We start from the raw sequence: 24,754 nt of genomic DNA, 5'->3' as shown, positions 1-24,754 counted from the left end.
CCACCATTTTTGTAACCAAACGAATTGGAAACCAGTAACTGTTATTTTAAAATTTCAGTATTGTTAGAAATGGTGTTTACTATTAGTCATTTAGAACATTTCATCACGGAGGAATAGCTGATAATGGTTAAGGCCTCAGGATCTGGCATACTGCATAAACATTTTCACTCTTTCATAAGTGTGAGCATATTTTAAATGTAATTAGCCGATTTTATTCAATCCTTGTTATTCATGGGCTTTCATTCTTGAAAAACTCCTTGGAAATGGAAGCAGTTATTGAAACATAATTTCTAGTGAATGACATAATCTATAATCATTATATGGAGAAACGTATTAATACAACATCACAAGAATGTAGTGTAGCTCATGTCAGTACTATGTAGTAAGGCTTTCCCTACTGTGCATGGCCATGTATAGCCACATTGAGGTTTGAAGAAAAATGGGTTACATTTGTATAGAAGTGAATAACTGAATCCATGGAAACAGAATGCTTAGAAAATAATAACTGAGCATAGTAACATTGGTTTTCCTTCCTGGTGATTAATTTTGTTCACAACTTTTAAAACCTATCATCTAGATTTATTCTTTCTGTTGATTTAGTATATTGTAATAAATGAAATCCCACCCTCTTTATAAATGCTGTTGTCAGTACTCAAACCAATGGAAAAAGGTTACCCCCTTTTTATTTTATTTTGCTTTTATAACCAGCCATGCAACTTACTGCATAATTGCCATTGGTCCTGACTGATGCTTCTTGTTCTTTCTTCAACAAATTGGTTGTACAATTTGGACCAAGAGATACACAGATGTGCATATGTGCCCAGATAAGCAGTAATAAAAGTTATATAAACTGGGCTACATCATATCTGCCAACTCTGAGAAGAGGTAACAAGGGAAGAAAATCCCAGTTGTAAAGGAAAGCCTGTGTTTACTGTAATGGGCTCAAGTGGCATCTCATTTCATTTGTCCATAAAGACAAATAGAATTACAAGTCTGTATTTACAAGTAGCAACATGATTAAGACAGAATATTATGTTCTTTCTACATCTAGCTGGCCTAAACCATGACATCCTGTTTAAGAGTCTGCTCCAAAGGCCTGTGTATTTAGACCTGGTCTGTGGCTATTTGTAAGTAATTTTTTTCTGTATACAACCAAATTATGGAACAATAAACAATAATAATCTATTTGTGACCAGCAAGACCTAGTCCCTGTTTCACTATCTAGTCTGGCCAGATCCTGATTACAATGTCTAAGGCAGATATTAAAAGACAAGATCATCTGAGTTCTAAGGTTTCTAGCTAAGGCCAATCATTTATCACTAGGTTAATTATAATAGTCACTAACCTTAAGATTTCGATTTACAAATGAATTATTTAATTATGTAATATTGATAAACTTTGAACCATTTCAAACTTGGTTACTATGAAAAAATGGATAAACTAATAGACTAATTGAGGTCTCCTTAGTGACGTTTTGTCAAGTATTTAATACCAAGGGAAACTCTTTTTTGTTCTACCAAACTTTTTAAGATTAGTAATTCAGAATTTTAAAAACATTGTTTAAAATTTTTTAGTGTTTTCTTTTTAGCAGTCCAAATTATTCTTGTAATTATTTTTAGTTGTTTAGAATAATGTAATTTTGTGCCTTATATTGAATAATACAATATTTATTTTATTTTTAAAATAATAATATAATCTTTTAAAGATGGTTTTTAAGCTATTCAAGACTTCAATCTGTAATCTTAAATATATTCATGACATAGAATTCTATCAAAGGTAAATTAAAATAATGAAATGACAACATTTCTCCCTTTGGTCACATGCAGTATTAAACTTCCCTGTAACTCTTAGCTTTATTTTACAATGCTGCCACTATCATTATTCTTGTTCAATGAATGCTGTGTCCCAAACATGTAGAAATAATGAACAAATATTTTACATATTCACATACAAATCAACACTAAAAAGAGGATGCTATAGAAGCTATTCCAATAGTTTGCATAATATGAAAAGTAAAAACTTAAAAGTTTTCCATTTACTTATCTAAGATATATAATCTGATGTTTTTTTAATAGGACATAGAAAAAAACTAAAATGTTGATTATTGCTTTTAAACTGAAGTTCTTTATTTGGTTTTTATTATATTAGGAATGTATTACTGTAGTTCCAAAATATATTAATGCAGACTTGAGAGCTAGAAACTTGAATCTCCAATCTCACAGGACTCTTCAGTCTACAGATTAAACAAATTCTTCCTAGTATGGGAGGAAATCACTTGTTCAAATAATGTCTGAAAATCTAATTATATATTTTAATACTATCAGACATAAAACAAAATGAAAAATAAAAAAATCACTCTTTCTGTTACTTAGTTTGAAACTGCAATTATATTTAGCGATACAAATATGGGATAAAACTAAAGCCAAACTCTTTTTATGAGAGAATCACTAAATATGCTTACAAAATTCATCACAGAACCATCTATGTCAATTACTCTATTAAATAATCAATCTGTGGCTATCTCCAACAATCCTAAGCCCTCAAATATATTGCTACACAACCTAATCAATAATTAATTAAAAACTTATACATATCTTTGAAAAGGTTATAAAAGATTATGAAACTACTTTTCTTACCTGGAGACAGCTTGACATTCATCAAATGAACTTCCTGCTCAGCTTAGCTGCTTATGTATCAAAACAGTAGAACACTTCTAGGTCAGCCATCTTGAGAACAGGCTTTGTCTTTACACAAGCAAAATATATTGCATTTTTGTTGAACCTGCCTAATGCATCACTTTTCATTTACCTATCCACCTTTTTGGAAAAACGAATGCCAAGATTTTTATTTATACAACAAATGCTCCTAGAGGAATCATATTAGCTCTCAAATACATAGTCTAAAAATGTCAGCTGCACTAGAAATCCTTTAGAATGAGATTATTGGCAATGCTTGCTGCAGTGCTACCAGTTGCTTCCACAGAAATATGTGCAATGTGATGTCTCCCTTAAAACATGCCACAGCAGAAAAAATGCATACTGTAACACAAGAGGAACCAACACATAAAAGTTAGCAATTTAATTTTTGTATACAAATTTAAAATTTTGTTCTTCCTTGCATTATTTTAATAACTTTTTTCAAATGATATTTATTTTAAATATTTACTTTTATTCCCCTTCTATCAGAGAAAAAACTGCTTGGGTATTCCAGATGGGATTTCAGGCATCTTTACTGCCAGTGACAGTAGTAGAACAAGCATCTATTTTCTAAAGTAACTGCAACAAGATAGTGCTAGAAAATTTTCACTGTTTTATGTTCAAGATGAATAGTTCTAAACAGAGCTGAAAGTTCAGTGACAAGTTGCCTCAGTCAAAATAAAAATTACCAATTATTTTCAGTATATAACAAAATATTTAAATATGGTATTTGTCTGTTCATGTATTTTATGTATTCACCTTTTTTAAAATTGTTTCATACCTGATGAAATTAATGGTAAAACTTTGTTTAAAAGTTATTTTGACTTTGCAGTACATATCTCATAAATCAGTCCTGTGTTTATTTTTATTCTTTTTTATTAAATTATTGTAAATATTTTATTTATTCTTTAGAACTTTTAAAACCTAGTAAGTCATCAAATTTACATTGGATTATAAATAAAAGTCATATAAAGGTAAAGGTTCCCCCGCACATGTGTGCTAGTCATTTCCAACTCTAGGGGGCGGTGCTCATCTCCGTTTCAAAGCCGAAGAGCCAGCGCTTGTCCGAGGACGTCTCTGTGGTCATGTGGACGGCATGACTAGACGCCAAAGGCACGGAACGCTGTTACCTTCCCACCGTAGGGAAGCACCGGCCCCTAGAGTTGGAAACGACTAGCACGCATGTGCAGGGGAACATTTACCTTTCCCTAATACAGTTTAATCAAATGCAATCTCTAGAAAAGGACCTCTAGAAAGGCTTTAAGATAAACAAGGAGGAAACTTTGCTTTCAACTTCAGGAAAAATGGTTCTCTAACTTTGGAATCTGCACGTGTCTAATTTGTGCCTAGTTTAATACAAATAAATGATAATGATGAAACCTCAATTATAAGATAGAATCTGGAAGGAAATCTGAGTCTTGAATTATGGAAGATCTTAAGGAAGGAATGTGAAATCTGAGAATGCAGATTTTTGCTGTATTATTAATTTTCAGTACTCTCCGCATCAGTTATAATGTCTACAGCTACAGCTCAGAAATTATTGGTGACCTTAATTCTTCTCTGACAATATAAAACACTTCCACATACACATTATTTTAAAAGTCAGTGGTTACTTATGATAGCTCTGTAGTGAGGGATGATGATGGAAAATGTCCTCTCTTATTCAAAGCCTAAAATTAGAAAACTTTCTGCCCTCTAGGAAAACTAAAATATTCCCTAAAATATTTGGGGAATTGTTAAAATTACTTGGATATATCATAAAAGCAGCTTTAATATGAAACAAAATTCAGAAACTGAATGCTGAATATGACTAAGAGGCAAAGTTTATGCATAGGATAGATAGCAAGGTCCATGTGTTAAAGTGGCAACCTAATTTTTCATAACCTGCACAATTAAAACAAAAATGCTGCATCTGTAGCATTTGTTCTTTAAAATAACACCAATTTTGCCTCATTTTAATTCTTTTATCCAGAAAAGTATCTTAATCAGTGTTTACTGAAAGTCATGTATTCATTGCTGATTTTTTTAACCATGATATTTAAAAAAGGTACTTTAAAAGGCACACAACACATTGTTTTAAAAATCAAGCATCTAAACAACTGTAATTTAGTGTACTATTATAAGAGTAACCCAACAATAATTTGTTCTAAATTATCATTATATCAGAAGGAATATTTTAAAGCAGCAAATAACTAGAATGATAAATTTAGAATGAAAAATTTAGATGAGTTTTCCAAAGCAACCTAGTTTTCTGATGAAACCTTCTCACAAAAATATTGCAGATTACAAATTATCCAATGGAAAATGATAGTCTATAAGCAGTGAAAGAAAAAGCAGTTTATCAAAGTTGATTCTATCTCATTAAAAGATTGTCTAAGCAAAGAGGCTGGGTTGTTGCAAAGGTCAATCTTGCAATGTCAGTGCTGAATTTTGGGGTGGAGAAGGAACAAAAGTAATGAAAACACCAGATTTAATGTACAACTTTAAAACATTATTTAAATGGAAAGTATCTGATGGTCACGATATATATATATATATATATCTTTTTTATACTGACAAATCAAAAAACAAGGATATAGTCACTGAATTATTTAATTGCTTGTGTATTTTAATAAAACCTTTTATTATAAAATGATAAAAGCATACAGTGAAAGAAATTGAGGTAACAATGGTAATATTACAAGCCTAGACAGCATTGTACTAATCTTCCACTTCTACAGGGACAATGTATCTGAAGCGATGCATTGTTGAATTCCACTATTTCCAACAGAAGAATTAAATAAATGCTGAAATCTTGCACTGAAATTGAAGTTAATATAATAGACTTTTGGTAGCACCTTAGAGCAATTACAAAAGAAATATTGCTTGTTTTAATCCCACAAAATAACTGATTAAGAAAGAGTATTATAACATTTTTAAACTAAGTCTATTTTCTATATTCTTTTAAGATCATGAAAAACTTTACTACTAAATAAAAGCTAGAGTATTTGTGCCAATAAACACTACAAAACACTGGAGAGAAAGAAAGCATTATACAAAGCAGAAATGTACAAAACAAAATAATTCTACCTTGTTTCCTGATAAATAAATATTCCATTGGATTGCAGTAATTATGGAAAATTTTAGATTTAGGCATCAGCATAAAGGAACAGAAATTCCTGTTGATATTTTAGGTAATAAAGTAAAATATAGCTAATATTTGAAAATTATTCAACTTAAAATTGTAATCTTCTAAAATATCTCATAAATCTAAGTGAAATAAAATAAAATTTATTAAATATATGAGGAAAGTATTTTTCTTTTTAAAAATTGATTATTTTGCAAAACCTCTTTCAAATTTATTATTGAAAAGATTGTCAGTATTCATAAAGTATGCAAAACAACTAAAATGTATTTGGTAACAGTTCATGTTTATCAGTAACATTTTTTACTGCTTGCTTCTTTCTATGACTATCACATTTGCCAGACCATTTATCCCTTTAAAACCCATGCAATAATAAATGCCTAACTTAAATAGAAATCTCAAAGAACAAAAATAAAAATTGAAACCTTTTCATTATATATTTTATAATAATGCACACTTTGCTCCTGGGAAACATGACTTCAAACATATAATTCATAAACTCTTAATTTACTCAAGTTAGCTTTTTAATTGGATATTTAAGGATGAACAAATAGTAATACCCATTAATTTTAACAGGTTAGTGAAGGGATGGTCTGATTTCCTTGATATGATAATGAATGTGGACATATTGCCTCCTCATGGAACCACTTTTTTGAAAACAGACATCCCTTTTGCACTACTGGTAACACCCAATGATACTCTGTTAAGTGCAAGCATGACCACATCTTGTAAAAGGTGTAGGCAAGTTTTGCCCCAAGTGTGTGCATAGTGGTCTGCTCTCTCTTCACGAAAGAAGCAGCATTTTCTTAATTTTTTAAATACTATTAACATTGAAATAAGCAGTCACATATACTACTCCTCAATTACACTATAGCAGAATCTGTTATTAAAAAATGTAGCATTTTTTCCCTTTTAGGTGCAGCATATTTCCTTATTAAAAATACTGGCTTATGATTTAATAGGTATATCTTTTGATAGAGGCATATTTATTTGAGATGATAATGCCAACCTTATAATTAATAATTAGTAATCCAGTGTCCTGGAGCTGTATCAAACATATCCTCCTAAAAGCACATTAAAAATTAAAACCACCTAATATTTTTTTCCTTCAGTAGGTGGCAGCACTTTACTGAATTTATCTGGTCTCAGAGGTTAGAAGGGGTAGGCCTATTAGCACATGGAAAACAGACTATAAAGGAATACCATACCAGGCCTACACACTAAACTGGTTTCTTGAAAAATTTTAATGAAGAAGGCCATGGCAAATGTCCATGAAGACACCAAACATTGAACTCAAAAGAAATTCTATCTCGTTTCTGAACTTGCGCTATAATTTACCTTTCTTATATATGCCTCAAAACATTGCTCATACAAACCTAAGATACCATTAATAAATCTGAATAACAAAATAGGAATGTGGACCATAATATTTTTATGTAAGTGAACCTATATCTCAAATGAATGAATATGGACCAAAAACAGAAAAAAAATCTAATACTATTTTACAAAATAGCAAAAACAAAAATTTAAGGAGCAATTTTTAGCATCGTTTCTGAGTAAATGCTATTCAAAAATATACTGTTCTATCTTGTTCCAGATACTGAATTTAAAATTATGTTTGTAAATATAGTTACATTAACCTTTATGAATATTAAAATATCAATGTATTTAAAACTGAATACAAAGACTAGCAAACACAGACCTTTTTAACATTAATGTGACCCTTTGACCCCAATCCTTCACCAAGACTTTTGCGAACCTGCTGGAATAGCCAAACTCCCTAAAATTCTTCACTATAAGCTGAAAACTGAAACAAAAACTTCTGTTCAATAGTTTTACTTCAAAGTCTCATATTTGTATACATATATCCTGAACTAATTCATGAAAAACAAAAACATAATTGCTCTTACCTCTAACATGTGACTGCATCAGATTTGCTCATTAGCATAGTCATGCTAAACTGCTCCAGAGACAATTTCATCAGCCATTTTGAGACTGCACTGTTTCAGCTGCACTGAAAGTGTGATTAAAATGGCTGCAGTGTGTATTCAGTCTCAGCCAGTAAGAACGTAGCAATGTGTGAAACACTTGTCACAAAGCACCTCCCTCCTTATGGAGTATACACTATTAGTGCTATTAGTGCATGTGCTGCAGAGATATGGCACAAGTGCTACAAATAAAAAACTCACAAGGCATAAAGACTGTCTCTGTGAACCAATCGGTAGCTCAGGGTATAATATCTAATCCTAAACTGAATCCAAGCAGCTGCAAGTCCATGTCACATATTATTGACTACAGGAACGAAGCCAAATATTACTGGCAGGCAAGGAATGCTATACAGGAGGAGCCTGATTTCAATTCCTTTTCTTCCTTATGGCATTATAAATTCTGCTTAAATCATTTTCACTACAAATGTTACAAAAGAATTTCTATAAGATGCTACAAAGAAAAATAAGTATTAGGTTGTTTTTTAATCAACTACATGTTTCCAACATAGTGCTTTAACTGAAAGATAAAGAGTAAATCCACATCAAACAATTTTTTAAAAATAGTAAATTGCTATAATCTCACTAGGGAAGGAAGGAAGGAAACAATCAACTAAACTGATAGTAAATTAAATCACACAAGCTTGTCTTAATTCAACAAGCATGTTAATGATCTTATTTTTTTCTCAACATGTGGGATAAAATTCTAATAATAAAGATGTTCTTAAAGAGAATAAATTACAGAAATATTAAATTCTATTCCTGAATTACGGACATGTTAAAGGTTTGTTTCGTATCCTAAGGAGCTATTTAACAAATTTCATTGACCGGATATATATGACCATATTTTCAGTATTGGCAATACATATTTTACTGCCCCGTGCCTGAGAATAAATTGCTAAATTTTAAATTAATCAGCCCCAAATTATTTTCAGTGATATTGAAAATTAAAACAAACATCATGCAGCACTATTTAAATGTTAAGGTGCCTCATTTTCATTAGCTAAATAAGAGGTAGAAAACCTATGTATTATTAAGATATTGATATAATGCCCATCCCTGACTCTCTTACCATTGGACATGATGGTTGGAATTGTTCAGAATTGTAGATCAGCAACACAGATTTCCTATCTCTAACGTATGTAATCCTAATCTTTACCCTCATTCTTCAGAGACTGAGACAAAAATACTAATACCAAAAGGGCTATATAAATAGATTAAAATATATGTGAAACAATCAACCTTTTATCCCATGGGGACCTGGCTTGATGTCAGCAGATTCCATGTTCCATTTAACCTTTTTTACAGCTTCTTTAAGTGACCGATTTTCTTAACTCTTGCAAAGAAAAAGATGCCTGCAGGCACCATATTCTTTTTTTTAGAAGAGTATCCGCTTGCAAAACAATAAACTGAATTGGTTACATGGTGAGCTGACACAGCATAACCTCATCGATAAACTTGATGGCCAAACAGGTATTGGTGATTGAACCTGACCATACTTTTGAATATTACTAGCATTAGTTTTTATTTGATATCATTATGTGTATATCTCGATCAATTTTACTACATTATCTAATTCAAGCCAGTCACCTAAATCACAGCAGCAAATAATTTGATAAACAAACTCCAGCACTACCATAACGGAATTCCAGCATGATAAGGTAATGCTGGAGTTTGTTTGCTTATCACATTTATTTGTTGCCCATCTCATGGTTAAGGAACTGTGAGTGGCTTGAGTTAGATAATAGTTCTAGCTTTATTATGATCCTGCAAAAAGTGTTTAGGGGGCTTTTAAAATATTAGGAGACACGGTTTTGTAACTTGAGAGGTAGCCACTTCCAAAGAGGAGGAGCTAGATGGAGCTAGATAACCATTTCACCATTAAAGCATGAAATGGTGATTCTGACAAATGGCAAAATAAGCAATTTTAATTGCACAGTCAAGCTGCACACAGGAATATGAGTTGCAATCAGATTGTTCAAATCATTTGTAAGGAAAGCCTGGAAAGTCAATGCTAACAGTTTTAACTGGCACAATCAATGTAGAAATGTGGTATTGAAGGAAGAAAAGGGAAAGGTTTAAGGCAGGGCTTTTCAACCTTTTCATCCATTGTACCACTTTTAGGATATGGCAATGTCTGAGTACCACCAGTCGCCTAGCAAGGTGTCAAAAACTTGATGACACCCCCCCAAAAAAGAAAAAAGCGATTAAGTACAGGTAGTCCTTGGCTTACAACAGTTCGCTTAGTGACTGTTCGAAGTTACAATGGCACTGAAAAAAGTGCCCCCCAAGCCACAGCCAAGCAAGACACCTGCCTGCCCACCCGGCGGCGCTCTTCCTCCTGTCTGAAGTTTTCATTGTTGTGAGCATTTCTGTTGAGGATTGGCAGCGGGGGTGGGGTGGGTGTTTGGTTTTTATTCCCCCCCCCGTCTGCTGGGTGGTTGCAGCAAGTTTTGGTCACATGACCCTGGGACATTGTGACCGTCATAAATATGAATCAGTTGCCAAGCATCTGAATGTAAATCACAAGACCCTGGAGATGCTGCAACATTCCAGCTGATTGGCGCTTCTTCTGGGCTCAGCAGACGTGCTGGGATCAGCGCCGAGCTCCAGCTGGAGCCTGGCGCTGATCCTGGCGCTTCCAGAGACCTGACAGCCCCGAAGCGCCAATCAGCTGAAAAGCGGCACTGATCCTGGCGCTTCTACTGAGCCCTGACAGCCCTGCAGCTCCAGCCGTCTCTCGCTCTGGCTTGTGCAGTGCTGCCACTGGTTCAGCTCATTCCCCTCCCCCGCTACCACTTTTCTAGGATGGTCGTGTACCACCTGCCAGGTGCCAATGTACCACAGGTGGTACCCATACCACTGGTTGAAAAGCCCTGGTTTAAGGCCACATTGACTGGTTAGTTTGGACCAAAGACGAACACAACTGAAAGTGGAATTACTTGGCTGCCTCGACAGAAGGAAATGATCAAATATTATGGTTATAAGAGAAAAGTTGCATATTCATGTGGTTTTATTAACGAAAGAACTTAGAAAAAAAATCACTGATTAAATTCCAAATTTTACACTGTCAGTGATAACAGTGGTTGATAGTTTTGAAAAGAGGAGTAAGAACGAACTATCAGAATAAAAAAAACAGGGCACTAAGCTTGATTTGTCCATATTAATCTGAGGCAGCAGGAACACACCCACCTACAAATCCGAGGAAGACAGCTGGAGGACCATCTTCACTGAATACCAGATCAGAGAATCACAGTTGAATGTCATTGTGACAGATGGACAACAAAAATATCAAAATCTGAAACAGATTATATACAGTAAACAAATGTAGACCTAAAAAAGAACCCTAAGGCTTGATGGGGAGCTACCTTGCAATATTGCAATTCAATGTACTGCAAGCACGAAACAACAGAACAAAGTCACACTATTGTCTTGAACTTTAAAAGAGTTGATTTCAACAAACGTAGAGGATGCTTGGGAAGGATTTCATAGATGGAAAAACTCAAAGGGAAACCAAAACAAAAAACTTGGGAAACTTTGAAAAGTAAGATTATAAAAGCCCAGTTTAGCACAATACCACTGAAGAAGAAAAATAAGAGATCCCAGAAGAAACCAGCATGGCTGCATAAAGAATTCTCTGATAAACTGAAAGGCAAAAAGGATGAGTATAAAAAATGTAAAGAGGGGCACATAACTAAGGCAGAATATCAGCATATAGCTCAAACCTGCAAACATGAAGTCATGAACGCTCAGAATGATCTAAGATTTGCAACAAATGTCAAAAATAATTTGAAAAGCTTCTTTCAACATGTAAAATGTAAGAAAAAAGGCAAGGAAATGATTGTGCTCCATTAATGGAGAAAATGGCAAGAGGTTGAGGAGCAACAGGGAGAAAGTGGACGTGTTTAACTCATTTTCTTTGTATCTGTCTTTACACAAAAGAAACAGTCCAACATATCAAATGCAAGTATTATAAAAAAGATTAGGAATACAAGTTAAAATGGGGAAAAATGGCAAGAGAACACCTATCCACACTACAATAATTCAAATCACCAGGCCCAGATGGATTATATTCCAGGGTATGAAGGAGTTGGAAGACATGATCTCAGAACCACTGAACCATATGATCCTGGAGCACTGGGGTACTGGAAAAGAACAGAGAATCAACTGAAAAAGAGCTGATATGGTTCCCATTTTCAAAAGGGGGGGGGGGAAATGACCCAAGAAACTACAGACCAATCAGCCTGACATCAATACCTGGGAAGATTCTGGAAAGAATCAAACACCTAGAGGCAAGCAAAGTTATAACCAGAAGCCAACATGGGTTTGTCAAAAACAGATCATGCCAGACAAATCTGATTGTATTTTTTGGCAAAATGGACCGGTGAAATGCTGTGCATAATTTATTTGGATTTCAGTGAGACATTTGATAAAGTAGACCACAATCTACTACATAAGATAGAAAAATGTGGATTTGACAGCATCACCACCAGATGGATTCGTAATTGGCTGAGCAACTGTACTCAAAATGTAGTCTTCAATGGGACTACATCTACGTGGAGGGAAGTATGCAGTGAGCTACCTCAAAGTTTTGTCTTAAACCCAGTGCTTTTTAGCATCTCCATAAATGATTTAGATCATGAGATAGAAGAGGAACTCATCAAATTTGCAGATAACACCCAGCTGGCAGAAAAGGCGAACACTCCAGAAAACAGCCTCTTGACAGACTTGAACACTGGACCTTACCCAACAAAATGAAAGCCAATGTGAAGTTTTTATACTTAGGCAAGAAAAACCAAATGCAGTTATAAAATAATTGGTACCTGGACTTCTGGTTTGCCACGCAGCCGCCATGGACGGCTGGGAGACTTGCTTTCTCTCCCCTGTCCAGTTTCGCTTCACTGGGGGACCCTGAAAAGGGCCGAAAGTCGCCCTGAAGAGGCGACTAGCTAGGAGGGGCTCTCGCTGGACTGCTGGCGATCCCTCCAAACCGGTGGATGAAAGCACCAGCCATAGAAATATGGCTCATCCCTAGGCTGCTAACAGCCGGTCACACTCTCCATCAGACAACTTTAAAGCAGCGGAGAAAAGACTGGGTGAGATCTATCTCTTGTATACCCTAATTATTTTTTGTACCTGCATAAGTTGCTAAGTATTTCCCCCCACATGGAGAAGGGACATTTTACCCCTTCCTCCAGAAACAGCTGGTGACTGGCCACCCAGGGGAGTTTTTTTTAAAAAAAAGTTGAAAAAACATTGGATCCAAATTGGAACTTTACTTTTAAAATTGGTGGACTATAAAAATCTTAATTCTCTATTTTTTATTTTTTTCTGATTTTTATTTTATACTTTTACTGAAGATCTGGGTTTTTATCTTCTAAAACAAGAAAAAAACTGAAAAGATCAAAAGAACTCTGTGATGCCATCTTGTGGCTAAATGTGAGATTGCAGCCTGTCATTATTATTAGTGAAGAGAGACTTGTTTACAACTCAGAAAGTAGATAAGATATGTGCAACCTTGAGACATTAGCTGCAAGAAACTCAGCCCTGCTTTCTATCCAGTGGATTTTTTTTATTATAAGCCTGTAGTTTAATATACTATAATGGAAGAAAAACAAGAATGGACTTTTTCTGCAGAGAAGGAACAGGAAATACTTTGTATGTTAAAAGTGATCATCCAAACTCTTCGCATAACTGAGGATCAATTAAGAAATGGCAGGAAAAAACAAGAAAGCAGCCAGGATACGCAAACTCAAACTACGACTATAACTGAAGAATTCTCTACACAGAACTCTACAGAAAAATTGGAACAATTAAATACTATGACAGAAGATGTTACTATTCAACAAACACAGATGATGGAAGATACAGAAAAGAAATTGAAAAAAGAGAAAAAAGAAAAGACTCCATAAATCTGAAGGAACCTGAGGATCAAAAAGAGCAAATGAAAGAGAAGATAAATACTCCGGGACAGTCACATCGAGATGGAAAAACAAGTAGACAACTGGCTAGAGTTGTTAGTTCTTTCAAAAAATGGCAATTGGATGGTCTCTTCAACGTCAAATGATAGCCACAACAATACAAGGAGATCTGCTTGATGACTTAGAAGCAAAGACACAGAAGATGATTTGGCAAAGAAAAAAAGCCAGAATAAGACTGAAAAGGAATGGGGTCGGGATCCACATATGGGATTTAAAATAGAATAGACCCAAATAAATAAGACATGTATTCTGAATATAAGATATTGTAATGTCTTGAAAAAAAGAAAATTTTGGTTATGTAAAATTTAGAAGCATAAATACTAAAATAAGAATGGTATATTGTGTTATTAATTTGCTAAGATAAAATTTATATATAAGGTGTATATTTTAAACACTAGATTTTGTGAGGAACTGTCATAAAGGAATTGTGGTTAATTAAAAATTTGGGAAAAATAAATAAAAATCATTAAACTTAAATATTAAGGGAAAACTAAAACTGAGAAAAGCTTATTAGATTACTGACTGGCTATATAGTAGATATAGAGAGGGGGGGAAAGGAAATATTAAATATGAAAATAAAAGAAACTTTGGTCATTAAAATTGAGATTTTAGGAGACCTGAGAAAATGTTACTGTATATTCTTAATTTGCTGATACAGATTGCTAGAACTTATATAGATAAGAGCTATACTTTAAACATTAGGCTGTGGGGGAACTGTGATAGAAATTGGGGTGATTTAAAACTTGGAAATTATAACAATCAACATTAAATTTAAAACACCAATGGAAAATTAAAATTAAGAAAAACCTATGTCACTGTCTAAAAGTTTAAATGTTAAATTAATTAAGATATGCATAAATTGAAGATTATTGGTGAATATTAGAAAGTTATTATTTTGCATGATTGGTTTGTGAAAGAGACACGTATATATTAAGGGGGAAAGGGAGAGAATTAGTTACTGTCAAATTTTGAGAGCGGTATGGATGATATTCAATTGTAATGGAATTATTGTACCCAGTCACCACGCTGCTTTTCCAATATGTGAATGTAATATGAGAAAATTAATTAAAAAACTTGTAAAAAAATAACAATTGGTATCTGGCTCAACATTACCTGTGAGAGGGATCTCGGAGTCCTAGTGAACAACCACTCAAATATGAGCCAGCAGTGTTCTGCCAAAAAAGCTAACATAGTCCTAGGCTGCATTAACACAGGGATAGAATCAAGATCACTTGTCCAGTTTTGAGTGGCACAATATAAAAAAGTTGTTGAGACTCTGGAAAAAGTGTGGAGAAGACCACAAAGATGATTAGGGGACTGGAGGCTAGAACATATGATGAATAGTTGCACAAACTGGATATGTCTAGTCCAATAAAGAGAAGGACTGGCGATGACATGATATCAGTCTTCCAATATGTAAAGGGCTACCACAAAGAAGAGGGAGTCAAGGGTAGGACAAGAAGCAATGGATGGAAACTTATCAAGGAGAAATCCGCCTGGAAATAAGGAGAAATTTCCTGGTAGTGAGAACAATTAACCAGTGGAAAAAATTGCCTCCAAAAATTGTGGATGCTTCATCACTGCATGTTTTCAAGAGATTGGACAGCCATTTGACTGGAATGGCATAGGGACTTGAGCAGAGGGTTGGACTAGAAGACGTCCTAGGTCCTTTCCAATGCTTTCTTCTATATAACCCCGAGGAACACACACAGATAAAAAGTTTAGAGCAAAGTCCTTTCTATATAATCGAAAAAGTACAATGGGAAATACATAACATTAACCATACAACCAACACTTATTAAAGCTAAACAAGATAGCAGAATTCAGTGATCAAAGAGGGCTCCTGTGACAAGTGCAACAACACCAATACCAAGCCAATGATTGATGGCTTGCCTTACTCAACAGCAAATCATAACTTAAAGCAGTTGAGATCAAATAGAATTTACACAACAGAACCTGGCTGAAATGGCTCAGGAGGTTATTTACTGACCAATAAGAACTTAAGAAAGACTTTATTAACTATCAATGAAGCATTCCATGAAGTTGTTTTTTTTAAGAGTATGAAGATAGGCATATTTCAGGGAATTTGGAAAATGTCTGAAGCTAATTTTTTAATTGGACAATTATAATGCCCTTCAAAATTATAGAAGTAGGTGGAAACCAGATTTTCAATGTCTTATCTGCATTTTAATACAAGGCAGGAACAATGTTTAACAATAATTCTTTGTGTATCTAACAGAAATGCTCTGATCAGCAGAAATCCAGCACCAAAAATTGTCCAGCAGCAGGTAGCTATTTAGTAAAGAATCCATGAATAATGATTGGGTTATATTTGCTTTGCCACTCAATTTTCATTATCTCAGTAAATAAAAGGGTAAGACCATTTAGATGTACCTTTGCTATTATTCTAAACATTCTCTCCCCTCTCACCAGATGCAATTATGTTATAGTAGAATACATTATACTGCAGGAAGAGGACATGGGTAGTTTTTTTCAAGACTTCCAAGCTTATTTTGACTACAATTGTCAAATTGTAGGCTGTTTTCTTCTAAAACATTAGCTTTGAGTGGGTCACAAGATTTTCCTTAATAAAAAGGAAAGCAATGAAAACATGTAGACAAAAAAATCTTCTACACAAATTTGTTCTTGAGCGGATGTTGAATATATAATTCAAATAGCTTTTTGAAAGAGAGGGTAAGAACTTAATACATGGATATCCTCCATACTGTGAGAATATTCTGCTGGTCCAGACTGCTTACTTGTATAAGATAGAAATCTAAATTCAGAAGTGAACTACAGATATGTCCATAAAAGACAATTTTAAAGCACAATATAAAAATCTAATTTAAGAGGTTTATAGTTAGTGGGAAGGAGATCCTCCAATCAACTAGCTACAATTCACTTTTACCAAACACTGGGTATGATTCAAAAACATGGTAAACAATAAAAAATGAAACAATCAAGATATGTTGATTATGCACCTGAATTACTTTCTACTGCATTTTGCACCCCATTTCCCCCCAAAAAAAGTTAATTAGATATTATCAGTTTTCTGAGGTTTTGATAAAAACTCAAATTTATATTCTGCTCTGCCCCCAACAGGTCTGGGCAGCACAAGCATTTAGATATGAAATTAGCCATTCTGTCTAGACCTATAAACATATATTTATATAATTAATTTTTATCATGATTGCTCTAGCACTCTTTCAATGATGTTCAAGGGACAAGATATGAATGCAGATCTTGGAGTTCTGGATCTGATAAATGTAGAAGACTTCCTGTAAAACCTTTGGAATTATGTTACAGAAAGAACTATACAAGCTAAAGGACTGTATTTCTGGATGTTGTATAATATATTTTAATGGTTTGCCTGAATTATATACTTTAACCAATATTTAAAATAATTCATAAAAGTTTTAAAAAATCTAAACATAAACAGTTACTTGTAATATAAAAAACTACATTCAGTATATTCATAAAATTAGTTTCCATGTGAACTAAATAAAAATGTCTATGGATTTTTTTTAAAAAAAATATGGCTATAGTCTTCTTTGCTATTTAAAAATATCCTGCATTTTTTCATTATGATTACTATTAATATATAATTAATATGTTCTAAGAAAGAACCAAGGATTGAATAAAATTTAAACTTTTAAAATTACATAAAACATTATCTTCTGTTGCTGACAAATAAAAGGCCTACCCCACAAATTGCATCAACTTTCAAAACAAAGTTAAGTCTTAAATTCAATGAAATATTAGATTGTGAAGTTAAACAGATTCGTTCAATAATATAGGAATAAATTCAATGGTAATACTAAATATTTGTAAGGAAATATGCAAAGGAGCAATATTAAACTCATTCACAGGGTAATATATGATGAGGACTGTTTGGAACTGCTCACAATTCAGCAACATTATTTGTGGATTATCTATGCTGTTTTAAGCAAAATTTTAAAGGTTAGTGCTTATACTTGAGTATCACGTAAGAATACTGATACCACTCAAATAAGCAGCATATGCAATTATTGTCTTAAGAAATTTTACTCTAAAATTCATGTTAATATTATTAAATAATAATAGGTCCAGACAAGTGTTTTTTGTTATGCTGCTTATATTGCACTAATTTGAAGCTTCCTTTCAAGTCTTGTATAAAAAGACATATTTACTAATGGTCAGATACAAGCTAAGAAAAACTAATACCCAATTTTCATACACAGGCTGGAACCTCAGGGGGAAGTTCTGAATACTGTAGAGCAGGAGTGTCAAACTAGTGGCCCGTGGGCTGTATGCATCACACAGGCCACGCACACCCCAGCTCTGCAAAGGCAAAAAAAAAGCCATGATATGTGACGTGATGCGATCAAGTTTGACACTCGTGCTGTAGAAGGAAATTTTTCAACATATTGTTTTTTTCTCTCAGTCATGGAACTATTGTTATATGTGATAATTTACAGATACCCAAGAGAAAATTATTTATACATTGCAATATATGTTTCCTAACTTTAAATAATGTAACTTTTAAAAGTTGATCATTTCTATTTTTAATATTTTCTTTAAAAACATAAGATATATTACATAATTAAATCATGGAAAAATGGCAGTATTTCCATCTTATAGCATATGTCTAAATAAAAATTACATTTTGATACTGCTTTGAACTTTAAACAAAGATGGGATCACAAGTTCCTTAATAGGGATCAACCCTGCAATTATTATTAATAGCAACTGAAAATGTTCTTATTTAATTTACATCTATCATTATAATAGTTGATCTTAATGAATGACATACTTTTAAAATCACTAGTCAAGATTTTGGCAGAATACCTTATGGTGATTGGAAGGGAAAAAATTCTTTCACATCACTGTTGAATTATTAATCAAACACACTTATGTTAGTGTTTTGTTGTCATGTAATATTTTATGGGTACAATGGGTATAATAGTATACAGTACATGCTTAACAATATTTCCCCCCTAATGGATGGAAATCATTAGCCAAGTTCTGTGAAACGGAGTTCTTTCGATTATTAAGCCACCTTTATATTCACGAGACACTGAGCTTTATATCATTTGGATGTGGTCACTTAACAGCATATAAAAAGGAAAACAAAACAACAGAGCTGTCAGCAAGTCAGGAGATAGCTGCAAATGTAGAGGATTACACACTGTATTGTACAGTTTAGTAAAATGCAAATATTTAACTTTCTACATACCTTTTTATTTATGCTAATTGTTATTTATGGTATTGTAAACTACCCAGAGTTATTTGGTAGTGAAATGGGTGAGATACAAATTCAGTAATAAATATTACTTCTACTGCACTGTTGCTATATATGCAGTTTGGTGCATCTACTATAGTGTAATATAAAATACAAAATTTATAAAAAACAAAAAACTCTCCAAATTCACAAAGTATACCATCCTTGATATTGTAAAATGTTAGAATATTTAAGTTGACAATTTGGAATATTAAGAAATATATGAATCATTTTTTCTTGGCAGTTTCAGTCAATTTAATTCATCAAATTTTCAAGGGTGAAGCAGACTTCTCTGACACTATGGGTAAGGGAACATATATGTCTGTTTGTTAACAGTACATAGTTGTTGCATTTATACATCTGTGAATTTTAATGTTCTGGCTAGGAGGCACACCAACAGCAAAGTACAGAGCAGGAAGTTGGATCAACCAATCAGCACACACCTAGTTCGGATTTGCAAGTTGTTTATGTCGGCCCATCTATGGCCATCTGCAACTATGCCTACTCGACCACCCCTTTGAAGTGTAGGTATGTGTTGATAGCTAGGGGCAGTTGCGGGAAAATAAATCAGCCTCTACTAGTTTACTGCTTTTTCAGCAAAATGGTTTCTTCCTACTTCCTAAATGTGTTATAGAGCAGGGGCCATGGCATGCCAGCAACTGGTCCACACAAACAAGCAAAGCCCATCTGTTGGATACAGGCAGCACACAAAACCATGCACTCTCCGGTCTGTGGAAATATTTCTCTCCACAGAACCAGTCCGTTGCCCAAAAGGTTGAGGACCTCTGTTATAATTGGGACTCAGAGCAACTTGGAGAGGGTGAAAGAGACATAGAAGGAAATAGAAGTTTCACTGCATGACTAAAAATAACGTTTGATGTAACCTTATGAGTTAAAATTCCCTAGGTTAAAGTAACCAACACAATGAAGTATTGCAATGTATATAAATATATGTCAAGCTTCTAAGCTTCCATATTCTCTTCATAAATTCTCTATTATCTTGCTTTTCCATTCGTCTATTTAAGCCAGCAGTCATAAACATTAAGAATATAAAATCTTCAGAGGCTGTTTAGAATTCTTCTCTTTATACACTTTGCTTCTTTTTTATTCTCTTTTATATATCTGCAAATATTGGGGATTTCCCCTGCAAGCCTCATGAAAAACGCTTATTGTGTCTGGATGGTGGCTGTTTTAACTGACATAATGAATCTCAGAAAATAGTATTGATAATAAATTAAGGTAAAGGTTCCCCCGCACATGCATGCTAGTCGTTTCCAACTCTAGGGGCATCTCCGTTTCAAAGCCAAAAAGCCAGTGCTTGTCCAAGGACGTCTCCGTGGTCATGTGGCCGGCATGACTAGACGCCAAAGGCACACGGAACGCTGTTACCTTCCCACCGTAGTGGTCCCTATTTTTCTACTTGCATTTTTACGTGCTTTCGAACTGCTAGGTTGGCAGAAGCTGGGACGAGTAACAGGCGCTCACTCTGTTACGCGGCACTCGGGATTCGACCCGCCAAACTGCTGACCTTCTGATCGACAAGCTCAGCATCCTAACCCACTGAGCCACCGCGTCCCTTGATAATAAATTACAAGGTTATAACTTATACATTTCTATTATCTTTATTCAATAAACAATAATTACTATTATCTCATACTATTTATCATTGGCTATTTAGGATTTTTGTATATTTTGATTTATAAGTTTTTGTTCTTATCTGACACATAGTTGACAGGGTAATTTTAATTTAAATAAATTAGGCCTTAATAATCAATTTTGAAAGCATTGAGGAGTTTCCAAACATTTCTAGTCAACAGTCACTCAAGAGGCTCATGCTGTGTCTCACCTTCTCTATGAAATGGGCAATTTGTTACAAATGGGATTTTATGAGCACACTCACAAACAACTTCCATGGGGCAACAATGGTGATATCTATTTACTGGAACGGAAACTCAGCATGTTGGCCCTAGTTACTTCCTTAGTCTCAACAATCTATCAGATTGGTTACCACATTCCACTGAGTAACTTTAGACAAAATAATTTATGATAACCCAAAATATTGTAAACCAATCTAAAATATGTTCTTAGGAATGCATCTTTTTTCTAACAAAACAAAACAAAAGTCAAAGGGGGAAGATTAGAATCAGATTAATCCAGCAACAACTGAAAATACCACTTTCCCTTTATACCTGAACATATGGAGTTTGAAAAATTACTTAACAAACAAAAGGTTTTCCTCACTGTTAAAAGATGGAATCTTTTTGTCCCCAGTAGACAAAAATAATATGTGAAAGTAATTTAGAATATTTTTCCAGCATGTTTTGCCTGGAAGAAAAAAAATAGCATTTGCAATTCTTTTTCCTTATATTAGAGCTAAATTAGCTAAAAAAATGAAACTGGTTTTTTTTTTCTAATGAGAATTATGTTAAATCTATTTAGCCATTCTTACACTATCAATATTAACCTACCTCACAGAGTTGTTGTGCATATTAAATCTTGGCATCATTCTAATGTAATTTGAGATCTTTTGACAGAATGGAAGAATATAAATTAAAAAAAAATAAAGCTTCCTCCATAGAACAAATCAGAAGAATATCATTTCCTCTCCAAGATTAAGAACAAATATTATTTTATAAACATGCCATTTATAAAACTTGAAATTATGGATAAACATGAAATAAAAATAAATTGATATACAGAGCAGGATTTTCCCCAAAACATTATAGCAGTGTCCACACACACATCCAAGTAGGACACTGGTGTGTCATTTCCCCTTTGTGCTTCTTGCACACAGACACCAACACATAGCACCATAATGAATGATCAATGTGCATTTCAACATTCACTCTTCTTTCCATTGCAATGCATAAGAATGAAAGATATACATATACATGACAGTTTTTCTATTACTTCACAATAAACTGGTATGTAATCCTTGTGTACAAAACAAGGAAATTTGGGACCTTTTAATTACTTATTCACACAGATTATGCCCATAGTTTGAGGTTTCCTTTAAATCTCAGCATCAATGTGTTTTCCACAACAGAAACTAAAAACCAGCAACATTATCTACCATGTTTCAGATTGGATAGCATATTTACTGTTAAATTCAAGTAATTTTGCTGATAATACTATGCTAGTTTTTAAATAAAAGCAAGAAAACTTATTTATGAATAAAACAGACACTGATAATGCAAAACAAAGAGAGTTGTCTTATTTATCTTAGAAAAAAGGTAGAGGCCATAAAGCAGTGTAGAAATTTTAAGTTAAATATTTTCAAATACTATTAATTTTGCTATAATTGTTATATTTATAAACATGGCAAAATTGCCATACTATTATATACCACTTTCCCAAAATTAAAAAAAACTCATAAATCAGCACAAAAAGTTCCAGAAAATACTTGTGTGGTATTTCGATTTTTAAATTACAAAATTATAGTAATTTTACAGGTTTCTATTTATTCTATAATAAATAAATGAGAATTAAAGTATTTTATTCTCCCCAAGATTTTTTTTTATACTCTAGCAGTATTGCCAGTAGTCTCCCATCTCATTTAAAATTATTTTTTGTCAATTATTTCAAACATTTTTAGCAGCAAAGTTATAAAAACACAGTATCATTTCTAACAAATACCTTTTCTAATTAAGACCACTTATATTTATAAATCAAAATAACTATTTTTCTCTTACAGACATGTAAATGTTTTGTGTATGCATTTGTGTAAATGCACACAAATAAAGGCAGAAACATTAACATATATTAACATTATATAGATTGCAAAGATACACAAGATACCACTTTTTGTAAATTCAACTCTTGGAACACAATCCACAACTGTATCTTTTACTGTAATAAAAAGGTTATATTATTTGTTGTCCAATCATCCAAATAGCAAAATGAGAATTAACTACTCTTACATACTACTACAAACTCAATTTTGAAAGTAATAAGAAGATTAAGATATAGTCTATTCTTTAAGACCTGTCAGTACTTTCACTTTGTGTATTTAGCTCCTTCTCAGGGCTACAAATTAGGACATTTTTTAAACTGAACGTATACAACTAATCAATAACCAAGTATTTATATTTTAATGAATTAAAAAAAATCAAATCTGTTTTTAAAAGAGAAACAATACTGTCCCACAGTACTTACTTTAAACTCAAATAGAAACATCAAAAAACGGCACCAACCCAACCACTATAATTTCAGACAGACTTCAGCAGCAGAGATGTAAATTAAAATAATACAGCACTAACCGATTACATGAGACCAAATCAGATGTCCTCGATTGCTCATAAATCGGGAAAATGGCCGCGTCCTCTGAAGAAAAACCTCCTCGTCGTCCAACACTAGAAACGAGGGTTTCAGGCGCGCTTATGCAATGCGCATGCTCAGGCATATACTTCCTGCCATGATAGAGGAAACCGCCACCCATCAACCAGCGGTGGGAGGGAGTAAAGAGCGAGCGGAAACTACCGCCAGGAGCAGCACTGAGGGCTCCGGAAATTTTTCACCGCATCAGCGATTTGGACGAGGCAAATCGGAGGGGGTCGACAAAAAGGAGAAAGTCTTTCGCCACAAAAGATGCCTGAAGAGAGTTATCTTTAGGTTTACTACTTGCGGCTGGCTGCCACCGTTTCCAAAACAAAACCTGATCTGTATCCAAAACCCTCTCCCTCCCTCCCTCCCCTCTGGGATTTGCAGCAGTACCTGCGAGTAGAAGTCTTTTCGCCGCCTGTGGTTCAGAGCGCTGCTACAAGTACTCCCGTCCGCTTCCACTGCCGCCGATGATTCAAAAAAAAAAACCCACAGCCTACAGCATGTGCTGGGCCGTTATGCAAATGAGCTGTGAAATCCCCTCCCACTCTCTTAGCCACACCTCCTTCGAAAAAGCTGAGGGGGCGGATGTGCGAACTGCATTTTTTCGCCGGCCAATCCGCAGATCGGCCGTTTCAGACGGTTATGCAAATATTCCACAATTACTTAGCATATTTTGCTGGAAACTCCTCCCTTTCTTGCAGTAAGGAAATTATTGGCTTGAGCGACAGATAGTTGGTAAGCGAGTTAAGGTGGAACGGAAATCCTTGTTGATTGTTAAGCTAGAAATGGACGCCGGTGGTAGCAGGAGAAAGTGCTGCTACAGTTTACGAAGCTGACAAGGGTCTCCGCTGGATCAGTTGGAGATAGTTCGCCGCTGGATCAGTTGGAGATAGTTCGCTGTATCTGGGTCTCTTTGAAATCAACATGTTTTTGAAGAGAAGCTTCGTGTTTTATACTGTTTCAGAGGAGTCCCCGCTCCTCAGTGTCAGTTTACAATTTCTGCATTACATGGTAAAAGTAGTGAATAATGTTGATACACTTCGCAGGTAACTATTGTAAAATTAAGCTACCATAGAGCTATTGCTTGTGACATATTTGGAATATCAGTTATGTTTTTATAGTTATATTCTCACAGGCAATCTATAGTGGCTACTTAGAATCAAGTAAATTTGAGTTCGTTTAGGTTTATTGGTATGTAAAATAAGTTCACTTTTTTCGAGTTCTATATCCACAATATATCCATTGTGAAGAAAATGTTATAGCTTTATTATAAGTTGAATGTATCCACCATTGCTTGCTTTTCTAAAAACATTAACATCTTACCAGCTGCTTTTTCCTGTATAGAGTGATTTCCCACACCCTTTTCCCACAGGTCTTCCACATAT

General features: G+C 34.0%; 1 protein-coding gene across 4 annotated transcripts in view; it reads right to left on the bottom strand.

Moving 5' to 3' along the window:
• Nucleotides 1-23,860, bottom strand: part of ATF7IP (activating transcription factor 7 interacting protein) — a 119,440-nt gene extending 95,580 nt beyond the window's left edge. For 2 of the 4 annotated variants that reach the window (XM_081330459.1, XM_081330462.1), the window contains exon 1: nt 23,760-23,860. The gene's annotated coding sequence lies outside the window, so the exon portion shown is untranslated. Of the gene's footprint in view, nt 1-7,730; nt 7,889-23,305; nt 23,321-23,759 lie in introns of those variants that run through there. The other 2 variants (XM_081330461.1, XM_081330460.1) reach the window with 2 other exon arrangements.
• Nucleotides 23,861-24,754: the final 894 nt, after the last annotated feature.

This window comes from Vipera berus (assembly GCF_964194415.1).
Source record: "Vipera berus genome assembly, chromosome: 6".
NCBI lineage: Eukaryota > Metazoa > Chordata > Lepidosauria > Squamata > Viperidae > Vipera > Vipera berus.
The sequence above is the reverse complement of the archived record's forward strand: the minus strand, read 5'-3'. Positions and strand labels throughout refer to the sequence as shown.